Raw genomic sequence first — 9,561 nt, 5'->3', positions numbered from 1 at the left:
AAAAATGTGCACATGGTTTTAAAAATATACTCAATTCTTAAATGACTGGTGGGAGCGGCCTCCCTATTGTGCCTAATTACCGAAGGGCCTCCCCTAACGGTCTCTGTGGCGCAATTGGTCAGCGCGTTCGGCTGTTAACCGAAAGGTTGGTGGTTCAAGCCCACCCAGGGACGTTTTGAGGAAAAAAAATATGCACATGCTTTTTAAATATACTCAATTCTTAAATGACTGGTGGGAGCGGCCTCCCTATTGTGCCTAATTACCGAAGGGCCTCTCACGACGGTCTCTGTGGCGCAATTGGTCAGCGCGTTCGGCTGTTAACCGAAAGGTTGGTGGTTCAAGCCCACCCAGGGACGTGATGAGGAGATAAAACTATGCACATGCTTTTTAAATATACTCATTTCTTAATTGACTGGTGGGAGCGGCCTCCCTATTGTGCCTAATTACCGAAGGGCCTCTCACGACGGTCTCTGTGGCGCAATTGGTCAGCGCGTTCGGCTGTTAACCGAAAGGTTGGTGGTTCAAGCCCACCCAGGGACGTTTTGAGGAGAAAAAATATGCACTCGCCATATGTTATTGAAGTATACTCATTTCTTAAATGACTGGTGGGAGCGGCCTCCCTATTGTGCCTAATTACCGAAGGGTCTCTCCTAACGGTCTCTGTGGCGCAATTGGTCAGCGCGTTCGGCTGTTAACCGAAAGGTTGGTGGTTCAAGCCCACCCAGGGACGTGATGAGGAGATAAAACTATGCACATGCTTTTTAAATATACTCATTTCTTAATTGACTGGTGGGAGCGGCCTCCCTATTGTGCCTAATTACCGAAGGGCCTCTCCTAACGGTCTCTGTGGCGCAATTGGTCAGCGCGTTCGGCTGTTAACCGAAAGGTTGGTGGTTCAAGCCCACCCAGGGACGTTTTGAGGAGAAAAAATATGCACATGCTTTTTAAATATACTCAATTCTTAAATGACTGGTGGGAGCGGCCTCCCTATTGTGCCTAATTACCGAAGGGCCTCTCCTAACGGTCTCTGTGGCGCAATTGGTCGCAGGGTCCGTTCGGCTGTTAACCGAAAGGATGGTGGTTCAAGCCCACCCAGGGACGTGATGAGGAGAAAAAAATGTGCACATGGTTTTAAAATTATACTCAATTCTTAAATGACTGGTGGGAGCGGCCTCCCTATTGTGCCTAATTACCGAAGGGCCTCTCCTAACGGTCTCTGTGGCGCAATTGGTCAGCGCGTTCGGCTGTTAACCGAAAGGATGGTGGTTCAAGCCCACCCAGGGACGTGATGAGGAGAAAAAAATGTGCACATGGTTTTAAAAATATACTCAATTCTTAAATGACTGGTGGGAGCGGCCTCCCTATTGTGCCTAATTACCGAAGGGCCTCCCCTAACGGTCTCTGTGGCGCAATTGGTCAGCGCGTTCGGCTGTTAACCGAAAGGTTGGTGGTTCAAGCCCACCCAGGGACGTTTTGAGGAAAAAAAATATGCACATGCTTTTTAAATATACTCAATTCTTAAATGACTGGTGGGAGCGGCCTCCCTATTGTGCCTAATTACCGAAGGGCCTCTCACGACGGTCTCTGTGGCGCAATTGGTCAGCGCGTTCGGCTGTTAACCGAAAGGTTGGTGGTTCAAGCCCACCCAGGGACGTGATGAGGAGATAAAACTATGCACATGCTTTTTAAATATACTCATTTCTTAATTGACTGGTGGGAGCGGCCTCCCTATTGTGCCTAATTACCGAAGGGCCTCTCACGACGGTCTCTGTGGCGCAATTGGTCAGCGCGTTCGGCTGTTAACCGAAAGGTTGGTGGTTCAAGCCCACCCAGGGACGTTTTGAGGAGAAAAAATATGCACTCGCCATATGTTATTGAAGTATACTCATTTCTTAAATGACTGGTGGGAGCGGCCTCCCTCTTGTGCCTAATTACCGAAGGGTCTCTCCTAACGGTCTCTGTGGCGCAATTGGTCAGCGCGTTCGGCTGTTAACCGAAAGGTTGGTCGTTCAAGCCCACCCAGGGACGTGATGAGGAGATAAAACTATGCACATGCTTTTTAAATATACTCATTTCTTAATTGACTGGTGGGAGCGGCCTCCCTATCGTGCCTAATTACCGAAGGGCCTCTCCTAACGGTCTCTGTGGCGCAATTGGTCAGCGCGTTCGGCTGTTAACCGAAAGGTTGGTGGTTCAAGCCCACCCAGGGACGTGATGAGGAGATAAAACTATGCACATGCTTTTTAAATATACTCATTTCTTAATTGACTGGTGGGAGCGGCCTCCCTATCGTGCCTAATTACCGAAGGGCCCCTCCTAACGGTCTCTGTGGCGCAATTGGTCAGCGCGTTCGGCTGTTAACCGAAAGGTTGGTGGTTCAAGCCCACCCAGGGACGTTTTGAGGAGAAAAAATATGCACATGCTTTTTAAATATACTCAATTCTTAAATGACTGGTGGGAGCGGCCTCCCTATTGTGCCTAATTACCGAAGGGCCTCTCAAGACGGTCTCTGTGGCGCAATTGGTCAGCGCGTTCGGCTGTTAACCGAAAGGTTGGTGGTTCAAGCCCACCCAGGGACGTTTTGAGGAGAAAAAATATGCACATGCTTTTTAAATATACTCAATTCTTAAATGACTGGTGGGAGCGGCCTCCCTATTGTGCCTAATTACCGAAGGGCCTCTCACGACGGTCTCTGTGGCGCAATTGGTCAGCGCGTTCGGCTGTTAACCGAAAGGTTGGTGGTTCAAGCCCACCCAGGGACGTTTTGAGGAGAAAAAATATGCACTCGCCATATGTTATTGAAGTATAGTCATTTCTTAAATGACTGGTGGGAGCGGCCTCCCTATTGTGCCTAATTACCGAAGGGCCTCTCACGACGGTCTCTGTGGCGCAATTGGTCAGCGCGTTCGGCTGTTAACCGAAAGGTTGGTGGTTCAAGCCCACCCAGGGACGTTTTGAGGAGAAAAAATATGCACTCGCCATATGTTATTGAAGTATACTCATTTCTTAAATGACTGGTGGGAGCGGCCTCCCTCTTGTGCCTAATTACCGAAGGGTCTCTCCTAACGGTCTCTGTGGCGCAATTGGTCAGCGCGTTCGGCTGTTAACCGAAAGGTTGGTGGTTCAAGCCCACCCAGGGACGTGATGAGGAGATAAAACTATGCACATGCTTTTTAAATATACTCATTTCTTAATTGACTGGTGGGAGCGGCCTCCCTATCGTGCCTAATTACCGAAGGGCCTCTCCTAACGGTCTCTGTGGCGCAATTGGTCAGCGCGTTCGGCTGTTAACCGAAAGGTTGGTGGTTCAAGCCCACCCAGGGACGTGATGAGGAGATAAAACTATGCACATGCTTTTTAAATATACTCATTTCTTAATTGACTGGTGGGAGCGGCCTCCCTATCGTGCCTAATTACCGAAGGGCCCCTCCTAACGGTCTCTGTGGCGCAATTGGTCAGCGCGTTCGGCTGTTAACCGAAAGGTTGGTGGTTCAAGCCCACCCAGGGACGTTTTGAGGAGAAAAAATATGCACATGCTTTTTAAATATACTCAATTCTTAAATGACTGGTGGGAGCGGCCTCCCTATTGTGCCTAATTACCGAAGGGCCTCTCAAGACGGTCTCTGTGGCGCAATTGGTCAGCGCGTTCGGCTGTTAACCGAAAGGTTGGTGGTTCAAGCCCACCCAGGGACGTTTTGAGGAGAAAAAATATGCACATGCTTTTTAAATATACTCAATTCTTAAATGACTGGTGGGAGCGGCCTCCCTATTGTGCCTAATTACCGAAGGGCCTCTCACGACGGTCTCTGTGGCGCAATTGGTCAGCGCGTTCGGCTGTTAACCGAAAGGTTGGTGGTTCAAGCCCACCCAGGGACGTTTTGAGGAGAAAAAATATGCACTCGCCATATGTTATTGAAGTATAGTCATTTCTTAAATGACTGGTGGGAGCGGCCTCCCTATTGTGCCTAATTACCGAAGGGCCTCTCACGACGGTCTCTGTGGCGCAATTGGTCAGCGCGTTCGGCTGTTAACCGAAAGGTTGGTGGTTCAAGCCCACCCAGGGACGTTTTGAGGAGAAAAAATATGCACTCGCCATATGTTATTGAAGTTTACTCATTTCTTAAATGACTGGTGGGAGCGGCCTCCCTATTGTGCCTAATTACCGAAGGGCCTCTCACGACGGTCTCTGTGGCGCAATTGGTCAGCGCGTTCGGCTGTTAACCGAAAGGTTGGTGGTTCAAGCCCACCCAGGGACGTTTTGAGGAGAAAAAATATGCACTCGCCATATATTATTGAAGTATACTCATTTCTTAAATGACTGGTGGGAGCGGCCTCCCTATTGTGCCTAATTACCGAAGGGCCTCTCACGACGGTCTCTGTGGCGCAATTGGTCAGCGCGTTCGGCTGTTAACCGAAAGGTTGGTGGTTCAAGCCCACCCAGGGACGTTTTGAGGAGAAAAAATATGCACTCGCCATATATTATTGAAGTATACTCATTTCTTAAATGACTGGTGGGAGCGGCCTCCCTATTGTGCCTAATTACCGAAGGGCCTCTCACGACGGTCTCTGTGGCGGAATTGGTCAGCGCGTTCGGCTGTTAACCGAAAGGTTGGTGGTTCAAGCCCACCCAGGGACGTTTTGAGGAGAAAAAATATGCACTCGCCATATGTTATTGAAGTTTACTCATTTCTTAAATGACTGGTGGGAGCGGCCTCCCTATTGTGCCTAATTACCGAAGGGCCTCTCACGACGGTCTCTGTGGCGCAATTGGTCAGCGCGTTCGGCTGTTAACCGAAAGGTTGGTGGTTCAAGCCCACCCAGGGACGTTTTGAGGAGAAAAAATATGCACTCGCCATATATTATTGAAGTATACTCATTTCTTAAATGACTGGTGGGAGCGGCCTCCCTATTGTGCCTAATTACCGAAGGGCCTCTCACGACGGTCTCTGTGGCGCAATTGGTCAGCGCGTTCGGCTGTTAACCGAAAGGTTGGTGGTTCAAGCCCACCCAGGGACGTTTTGAGGAGAAAAAATATGCACTCGCCATATATTATTGAAGTATACTCATTTCTTAAATGACTGGTGGGAGCGGCCTCCCTATTGTGCCTAATTACCGAAGGGCCTCTCACGACGGTCTCTGTGGCGGAATTGGTCAGCGCGTTCGGCTGTTAACCGAAAGGTTGGTGGTTCAAGCCCACCCAGGGACGTTTTGAGGAGAAAAAATATGCACATGCTTTTTAAATATACTCAATTCTTAAATGACTGGTGGGAGCGGCCTCCCTATTGTGCCTAATTACCGAAGGCCCTCTCACGACGGTCTCTGTGGCGCAATTGGTCAGCGCGTTCGGCTGTTAACCGAAAGGTTGGTGGTTCAAGCCCACCCAGGGACGTGATGAGGAGATAAAACTATGCACATGCTTTTTAAATATACTCATTTCTTAATTGACTGGTGGGAGCGGCCTTTAAATATACTAATTTCTTAATTGACTGGTGGGAGCGGCCTCCCTATTGTGCCTAATTACCGAAGGGCCCCTCCTAACGGTCTCTGTGGCGCAATTGGTCAGCGCGTTCGGCTGTTAACCGAAAGGTTGGTGGTTCAAGCCCACCCAGGGACGTTTTGAGGAGAAAAAATATTGGTCAGGGCTGTTAACCGAAAGGTTGGTGGTTCAAGCCCACCCAGGGACGTTTTGAGGAGAAAAAATATGCACATGCTTTTTAAATATACTCAATTCTTAAATGACTGGTGGGAGCGGCCTCCCTATTGTGCCTAATTACCGAAGGGCCTCTCACGACGGTCTCTGTGGCGCAATTGGTCAGCGCGTTCGGCTGTTAACCGAAAGGTTGGTGGTTCAAGCCCACCCAGGGATGTGATGAGGAGATAAAACTATGCACATGCTTTTTAAATATACTCATTTCTTAATTGACTGGTGGGAGCGGCCTCCCTATCGTGCCTAATTACCGAAGGGCCTCTCACGACGGTCTCTGTGGCGCAATTGGTCAGCGCGTTCGGCTGTTAACCGAAAGGTTGGTGGTTCAAGCCCACCCAGGGACGTTTTGAGGAGAAAAAATATGCACATGGTTTTAAAAATATACTCAATTCTTAAATGACTGGTGGGAGCGGCCTCCCTATTGTGCCTAATTACCGAAGGGCCTCTCACGACGGTCTCTGTGGCGGAATTGGTCAGCGCGTTCGGCTGTTAACCGAAAGGTTGGTGGTTCAAGCCCACCCAGGGACGTTTTGAGGAGAAAAAATATGCACTCGCCATATGTTATTGAAGTTTACTCATTTCTTAAATGACTGGTGGGAGCGGCCTCCCTATTGTGCCTAATTACCGAAGGGCCTCTCACGACGGTCTCTGTGGCGCAATTGGTCAGCGCGTTCGGCTGTTAACCGAAAGGTTGGTGGTTCAAGCCCACCCAGGGACGTTTTGAGGAGAAAAAATATGCACTCGCCATATATTATTGAAGTATACTCATTTCTTAAATGACTGGTGGGAGCGGCCTCCCTATTGTGCCTAATTACCGAAGGGCCTCTCACGACGGTCTCTGTGGCGCAATTGGTCAGCGCGTTCGGCTGTTAACCGAAAGGTTGGTGGTTCAAGCCCACCCAGGGACGTTTTGAGGAGAAAAAATATGCACTCGCCATATATTATTGAAGTATACTCATTTCTTAAATGACTGGTGGGAGCGGCCTCCCTATTGTGCCTAATTACCGAAGGGCCTCTCACGACGGTCTCTGTGGCGGAATTGGTCAGCGCGTTCGGCTGTTAACCGAAAGGTTGGTGGTTCAAGCCCACCCAGGGACGTTTTGAGGAGAAAAAATATGCACATGCTTTTTAAATATACTCAATTCTTAAATGACTGGTGGGAGCGGCCTCCCTATTGTGCCTAATTACCGAAGGCCCTCTCACGACGGTCTCTGTGGCGCAATTGGTCAGCGCGTTCGGCTGTTAACCGAAAGGTTGGTGGTTCAAGCCCACCCAGGGACGTGATGAGGAGATAAAACTATGCACATGCTTTTTAAATATACTCATTTCTTAATTGACTGGTGGGAGCGGCCTTTAAATATACTAATTTCTTAATTGACTGGTGGGAGCGGCCTCCCTATTGTGCCTAATTACCGAAGGGCCCCTCCTAACGGTCTCTGTGGCGCAATTGGTCAGCGCGTTCGGCTGTTAACCGAAAGGTTGGTGGTTCAAGCCCACCCAGGGACGTTTTGAGGAGAAAAAATATTGGTCAGGGCTGTTAACCGAAAGGTTGGTGGTTCAAGCCCACCCAGGGACGTTTTGAGGAGAAAAAATATGCACATGCTTTTTAAATATACTCAATTCTTAAATGACTGGTGGGAGCGGCCTCCCTATTGTGCCTAATTACCGAAGGGCCTCTCACGACGGTCTCTGTGGCGCAATTGGTCAGCGCGTTCGGCTGTTAACCGAAAGGTTGGTGGTTCAAGCCCACCCAGGGATGTGATGAGGAGATAAAACTATGCACATGCTTTTTAAATATACTCATTTCTTAATTGACTGGTGGGAGCGGCCTCCCTATCGTGCCTAATTACCGAAGGGCCTCTCACGACGGTCTCTGTGGCGCAATTGGTCAGCGCGTTCGGCTGTTAACCGAAAGGTTGGTGGTTCAAGCCCACCCAGGGACGTTTTGAGGAGAAAAAATATGCACATGGTTTTAAAAATATACTCAATTCTTAAATGACTGGTGGGAGCGGCCTCCCTATTGTGCCTAATTACCGAAGGGCCTCTCTTAACGGTCTCTGTGGCGCAATTGGTCAGCGCATTCGGCTGTTAACCGAAAGGTTGGTGGTTCAAGCCCACCCACGGACGTTTTGAGGAGAAAAAATATGCACTCACCATATGTTATTGAAGTATACTCATTTCTTAAATGACTGGTGGGAGCGGGCTCCCTTTCGTGCCTAATTACCGAAGGGCCTCTCCTAGCGGTCTCTGTGGCGCAATTGGTCAGCGCGTTCGGCTGTTAACCGAAAGGTTGGTGGTTCAAGCCCACCCAGGGACGTTTTGAGGAGATAAAACTATGCACATGTTTTTTAAATATACTAATTTCTTAATTGACTGGTGGGAGCGGCCTCCCTATTGTGCCTAATTACCGAAGGGCCTCTCACAACGGTCTCTGTGGCGCAATTGGTCAGCGCGTTCGGCTGTTAACCGAAAGGATGGTGGTTCAAGCCCACCCACGGACGTGATGAGGAGAAAAAAATGTGCACATGGTTTTAAAAATAAACTCAATTCTTAAATGACTGGTGGGAGCGGCCACCCTATTGTGCCTAATTACGGAAGGGCCTCTCACAACGGTCTCTGTGGCGCAATTGGTCAGCGCGTTCGGCTGTTAACCGAAAGGATGGTGGTTCAAGCCCACCCAGGGACGTGATGAGGAGAAAAAAATGTGCACATGGTTTTAAAAATATACTCAATTCTTAAATGACTGGTGGGAGCGGCCTCCCTATTGTGCCTAATTACCGAAGGGCCTCTCCTAACGGTCTCTGTGGCGCAATTGGTCAGCGCGTTCGGCTGTTAACCGAAAGGTTGGTGGTTCAAGCCCACCCAGGGACGTTTTGAGGAGAAAAAATATGCACTCGCCATATGTTATTGAAGTATTCTCATTTCTTAAATGACTGGTGGGAGCGGGCTCCCTATCGTGCCTAATTACCGAAGGGCCTCCCACGACGGTCTCTGTGGCGCAATTGGTCAGCGCGTTCGGCTGTTAACCGAAAGGATGGTGGTTCAAGCCCACCCAGGGACGTGATGAGGAGAAAAAAATGTGCACATGGTTTTAAAAATATACTCAATTCTTAAATGACTGGTGGGAGCGGCCTCCCTATTGTGCCTAATTACCGAAGGGCCTCTCCTAACGGTCTCTGTGGCGCAATTGGTCAGCGCGTTCGGCTGTTAACCGAAAGGTTGGTGGTTCAAGCCCACCCAGGGACGTTTTGAGGAGAAAAAATATGCACTCGCCATATGTTATTGAAGTATACTCATTTCTTAAATGACTGGTGGGAGCGGGCTCCCTATCGTGCCTAATTACCGAAGGGCCTCCCACGACGGTCTCTGTGGCGCAATTGGTCAGCGCGTTCGGCTGTTAACCGAAAGGATGGTGGTTCAAGCCCACCCACGGACGTGATGAGGAGAAAAAAATGTGCACATGGTTTTAAAAATATACTCAATTCTTAAATGACTGGTGGGAGCGGCCTCCCTATTGTGCCTAATTACGGAAGGGCCTCTCACAACGGTCTCTGTGGCGCAATTGGTCAGCGCGTTCGGCTGTTAACCGAAAGGTTGGTGGTTCAAGCCCACCCAGGGACGTTTTGAGGAGAAAAAATATGCACTCGCCATATGTTATTGAAGTATTCTCATTTCTTAAATGACTGGTGGGAGCGGGCTCCCTATCGTGCCTAATTACCGAAGGGCCTCCCACGACGGTCTCTGTGGCGCAATTGGTCAGCGCGTTCGGCTGTTAACCGAAAGGATGGTGGTTCAAGCCCACCCAGGGACGTGATGAGGAGAAAAAAATGTGCACATGGTTTTAAAAATATACT

General features: G+C 49.3%; 39 non-coding genes across 39 annotated transcripts; all 39 read left to right on the top strand.

The window, feature by feature from the left end:
* Positions 1-99: 99 nt before the first annotated feature.
* On the top strand, positions 100-173 carry trnan-guu (transfer RNA asparagine (anticodon GUU)). The gene has a single exon. It is a non-coding gene; the product is annotated as a tRNA-Asn (tRNA).
* A 109-nt stretch (positions 174-282) lies between these two features.
* On the top strand, positions 283-356 carry trnan-guu (transfer RNA asparagine (anticodon GUU)). Its single transcript has one exon. It is a non-coding gene; the product is annotated as a tRNA-Asn (tRNA).
* Positions 357-466: 110 nt separating this feature from the next.
* trnan-guu (transfer RNA asparagine (anticodon GUU)) lies at positions 467-540 on the top strand. Its single transcript has one exon. It is a non-coding gene; the product is annotated as a tRNA-Asn (tRNA).
* A 116-nt stretch (positions 541-656) lies between these two features.
* trnan-guu (transfer RNA asparagine (anticodon GUU)) lies at positions 657-730 on the top strand. Its single transcript has one exon. It is a non-coding gene; the product is annotated as a tRNA-Asn (tRNA).
* Positions 731-840: 110 nt separating this feature from the next.
* On the top strand, positions 841-914 carry trnan-guu (transfer RNA asparagine (anticodon GUU)). The gene has a single exon. It is a non-coding gene; the product is annotated as a tRNA-Asn (tRNA).
* A 298-nt stretch (positions 915-1,212) lies between these two features.
* On the top strand, positions 1,213-1,286 carry trnan-guu (transfer RNA asparagine (anticodon GUU)). Its single transcript has one exon. It is a non-coding gene; the product is annotated as a tRNA-Asn (tRNA).
* A 111-nt stretch (positions 1,287-1,397) lies between these two features.
* Positions 1,398-1,471, top strand: trnan-guu (transfer RNA asparagine (anticodon GUU)). Its single transcript has one exon. It is a non-coding gene; the product is annotated as a tRNA-Asn (tRNA).
* A 109-nt stretch (positions 1,472-1,580) lies between these two features.
* Positions 1,581-1,654, top strand: trnan-guu (transfer RNA asparagine (anticodon GUU)). Its single transcript has one exon. It is a non-coding gene; the product is annotated as a tRNA-Asn (tRNA).
* Positions 1,655-1,764: 110 nt separating this feature from the next.
* trnan-guu (transfer RNA asparagine (anticodon GUU)) lies at positions 1,765-1,838 on the top strand. Its single transcript has one exon. It is a non-coding gene; the product is annotated as a tRNA-Asn (tRNA).
* A 300-nt stretch (positions 1,839-2,138) lies between these two features.
* trnan-guu (transfer RNA asparagine (anticodon GUU)) lies at positions 2,139-2,212 on the top strand. The gene has a single exon. It is a non-coding gene; the product is annotated as a tRNA-Asn (tRNA).
* A 110-nt stretch (positions 2,213-2,322) lies between these two features.
* trnan-guu (transfer RNA asparagine (anticodon GUU)) lies at positions 2,323-2,396 on the top strand. The gene has a single exon. It is a non-coding gene; the product is annotated as a tRNA-Asn (tRNA).
* A 109-nt stretch (positions 2,397-2,505) lies between these two features.
* On the top strand, positions 2,506-2,579 carry trnan-guu (transfer RNA asparagine (anticodon GUU)). The gene has a single exon. It is a non-coding gene; the product is annotated as a tRNA-Asn (tRNA).
* A 109-nt stretch (positions 2,580-2,688) lies between these two features.
* Positions 2,689-2,762, top strand: trnan-guu (transfer RNA asparagine (anticodon GUU)). The gene has a single exon. It is a non-coding gene; the product is annotated as a tRNA-Asn (tRNA).
* A 116-nt stretch (positions 2,763-2,878) lies between these two features.
* trnan-guu (transfer RNA asparagine (anticodon GUU)) lies at positions 2,879-2,952 on the top strand. Its single transcript has one exon. It is a non-coding gene; the product is annotated as a tRNA-Asn (tRNA).
* A 116-nt stretch (positions 2,953-3,068) lies between these two features.
* On the top strand, positions 3,069-3,142 carry trnan-guu (transfer RNA asparagine (anticodon GUU)). Its single transcript has one exon. It is a non-coding gene; the product is annotated as a tRNA-Asn (tRNA).
* Positions 3,143-3,252: 110 nt separating this feature from the next.
* Positions 3,253-3,326, top strand: trnan-guu (transfer RNA asparagine (anticodon GUU)). Its single transcript has one exon. It is a non-coding gene; the product is annotated as a tRNA-Asn (tRNA).
* A 110-nt stretch (positions 3,327-3,436) lies between these two features.
* On the top strand, positions 3,437-3,510 carry trnan-guu (transfer RNA asparagine (anticodon GUU)). Its single transcript has one exon. It is a non-coding gene; the product is annotated as a tRNA-Asn (tRNA).
* A 109-nt stretch (positions 3,511-3,619) lies between these two features.
* Positions 3,620-3,693, top strand: trnan-guu (transfer RNA asparagine (anticodon GUU)). Its single transcript has one exon. It is a non-coding gene; the product is annotated as a tRNA-Asn (tRNA).
* Positions 3,694-3,802: 109 nt separating this feature from the next.
* Positions 3,803-3,876, top strand: trnan-guu (transfer RNA asparagine (anticodon GUU)). The gene has a single exon. It is a non-coding gene; the product is annotated as a tRNA-Asn (tRNA).
* Positions 3,877-3,992: 116 nt separating this feature from the next.
* Positions 3,993-4,066, top strand: trnan-guu (transfer RNA asparagine (anticodon GUU)). Its single transcript has one exon. It is a non-coding gene; the product is annotated as a tRNA-Asn (tRNA).
* Positions 4,067-4,182: 116 nt separating this feature from the next.
* trnan-guu (transfer RNA asparagine (anticodon GUU)) lies at positions 4,183-4,256 on the top strand. Its single transcript has one exon. It is a non-coding gene; the product is annotated as a tRNA-Asn (tRNA).
* Positions 4,257-4,372: 116 nt separating this feature from the next.
* Positions 4,373-4,446, top strand: trnan-guu (transfer RNA asparagine (anticodon GUU)). The gene has a single exon. It is a non-coding gene; the product is annotated as a tRNA-Asn (tRNA).
* Positions 4,447-4,752: 306 nt separating this feature from the next.
* On the top strand, positions 4,753-4,826 carry trnan-guu (transfer RNA asparagine (anticodon GUU)). Its single transcript has one exon. It is a non-coding gene; the product is annotated as a tRNA-Asn (tRNA).
* A 116-nt stretch (positions 4,827-4,942) lies between these two features.
* Positions 4,943-5,016, top strand: trnan-guu (transfer RNA asparagine (anticodon GUU)). The gene has a single exon. It is a non-coding gene; the product is annotated as a tRNA-Asn (tRNA).
* Positions 5,017-5,315: 299 nt separating this feature from the next.
* Positions 5,316-5,389, top strand: trnan-guu (transfer RNA asparagine (anticodon GUU)). Its single transcript has one exon. It is a non-coding gene; the product is annotated as a tRNA-Asn (tRNA).
* Positions 5,390-5,540: 151 nt separating this feature from the next.
* Positions 5,541-5,614, top strand: trnan-guu (transfer RNA asparagine (anticodon GUU)). The gene has a single exon. It is a non-coding gene; the product is annotated as a tRNA-Asn (tRNA).
* A 363-nt stretch (positions 5,615-5,977) lies between these two features.
* trnan-guu (transfer RNA asparagine (anticodon GUU)) lies at positions 5,978-6,051 on the top strand. The gene has a single exon. It is a non-coding gene; the product is annotated as a tRNA-Asn (tRNA).
* A 300-nt stretch (positions 6,052-6,351) lies between these two features.
* Positions 6,352-6,425, top strand: trnan-guu (transfer RNA asparagine (anticodon GUU)). Its single transcript has one exon. It is a non-coding gene; the product is annotated as a tRNA-Asn (tRNA).
* Positions 6,426-6,541: 116 nt separating this feature from the next.
* On the top strand, positions 6,542-6,615 carry trnan-guu (transfer RNA asparagine (anticodon GUU)). The gene has a single exon. It is a non-coding gene; the product is annotated as a tRNA-Asn (tRNA).
* Positions 6,616-6,914: 299 nt separating this feature from the next.
* Positions 6,915-6,988, top strand: trnan-guu (transfer RNA asparagine (anticodon GUU)). The gene has a single exon. It is a non-coding gene; the product is annotated as a tRNA-Asn (tRNA).
* A 151-nt stretch (positions 6,989-7,139) lies between these two features.
* Positions 7,140-7,213, top strand: trnan-guu (transfer RNA asparagine (anticodon GUU)). The gene has a single exon. It is a non-coding gene; the product is annotated as a tRNA-Asn (tRNA).
* A 363-nt stretch (positions 7,214-7,576) lies between these two features.
* Positions 7,577-7,650, top strand: trnan-guu (transfer RNA asparagine (anticodon GUU)). The gene has a single exon. It is a non-coding gene; the product is annotated as a tRNA-Asn (tRNA).
* A 300-nt stretch (positions 7,651-7,950) lies between these two features.
* Positions 7,951-8,024, top strand: trnan-guu (transfer RNA asparagine (anticodon GUU)). Its single transcript has one exon. It is a non-coding gene; the product is annotated as a tRNA-Asn (tRNA).
* A 295-nt stretch (positions 8,025-8,319) lies between these two features.
* trnan-guu (transfer RNA asparagine (anticodon GUU)) lies at positions 8,320-8,393 on the top strand. Its single transcript has one exon. It is a non-coding gene; the product is annotated as a tRNA-Asn (tRNA).
* A 111-nt stretch (positions 8,394-8,504) lies between these two features.
* On the top strand, positions 8,505-8,578 carry trnan-guu (transfer RNA asparagine (anticodon GUU)). Its single transcript has one exon. It is a non-coding gene; the product is annotated as a tRNA-Asn (tRNA).
* Positions 8,579-8,694: 116 nt separating this feature from the next.
* trnan-guu (transfer RNA asparagine (anticodon GUU)) lies at positions 8,695-8,768 on the top strand. Its single transcript has one exon. It is a non-coding gene; the product is annotated as a tRNA-Asn (tRNA).
* Positions 8,769-8,879: 111 nt separating this feature from the next.
* trnan-guu (transfer RNA asparagine (anticodon GUU)) lies at positions 8,880-8,953 on the top strand. The gene has a single exon. It is a non-coding gene; the product is annotated as a tRNA-Asn (tRNA).
* A 301-nt stretch (positions 8,954-9,254) lies between these two features.
* Positions 9,255-9,328, top strand: trnan-guu (transfer RNA asparagine (anticodon GUU)). Its single transcript has one exon. It is a non-coding gene; the product is annotated as a tRNA-Asn (tRNA).
* Positions 9,329-9,444: 116 nt separating this feature from the next.
* Positions 9,445-9,518, top strand: trnan-guu (transfer RNA asparagine (anticodon GUU)). The gene has a single exon. It is a non-coding gene; the product is annotated as a tRNA-Asn (tRNA).
* The last annotated feature ends 43 nt before the right edge of the window (positions 9,519-9,561 follow it).

This window comes from Pungitius pungitius, chromosome 1 (genome assembly GCF_949316345.1).
Source record: "Pungitius pungitius chromosome 1, fPunPun2.1, whole genome shotgun sequence".
Classification (NCBI taxonomy): Eukaryota; Metazoa; Chordata; class Actinopteri; order Perciformes; family Gasterosteidae; genus Pungitius; species Pungitius pungitius.
Note: the sequence above shows the minus strand (reverse complement) of the source record. Positions and strands in the feature narration are given on the sequence as shown.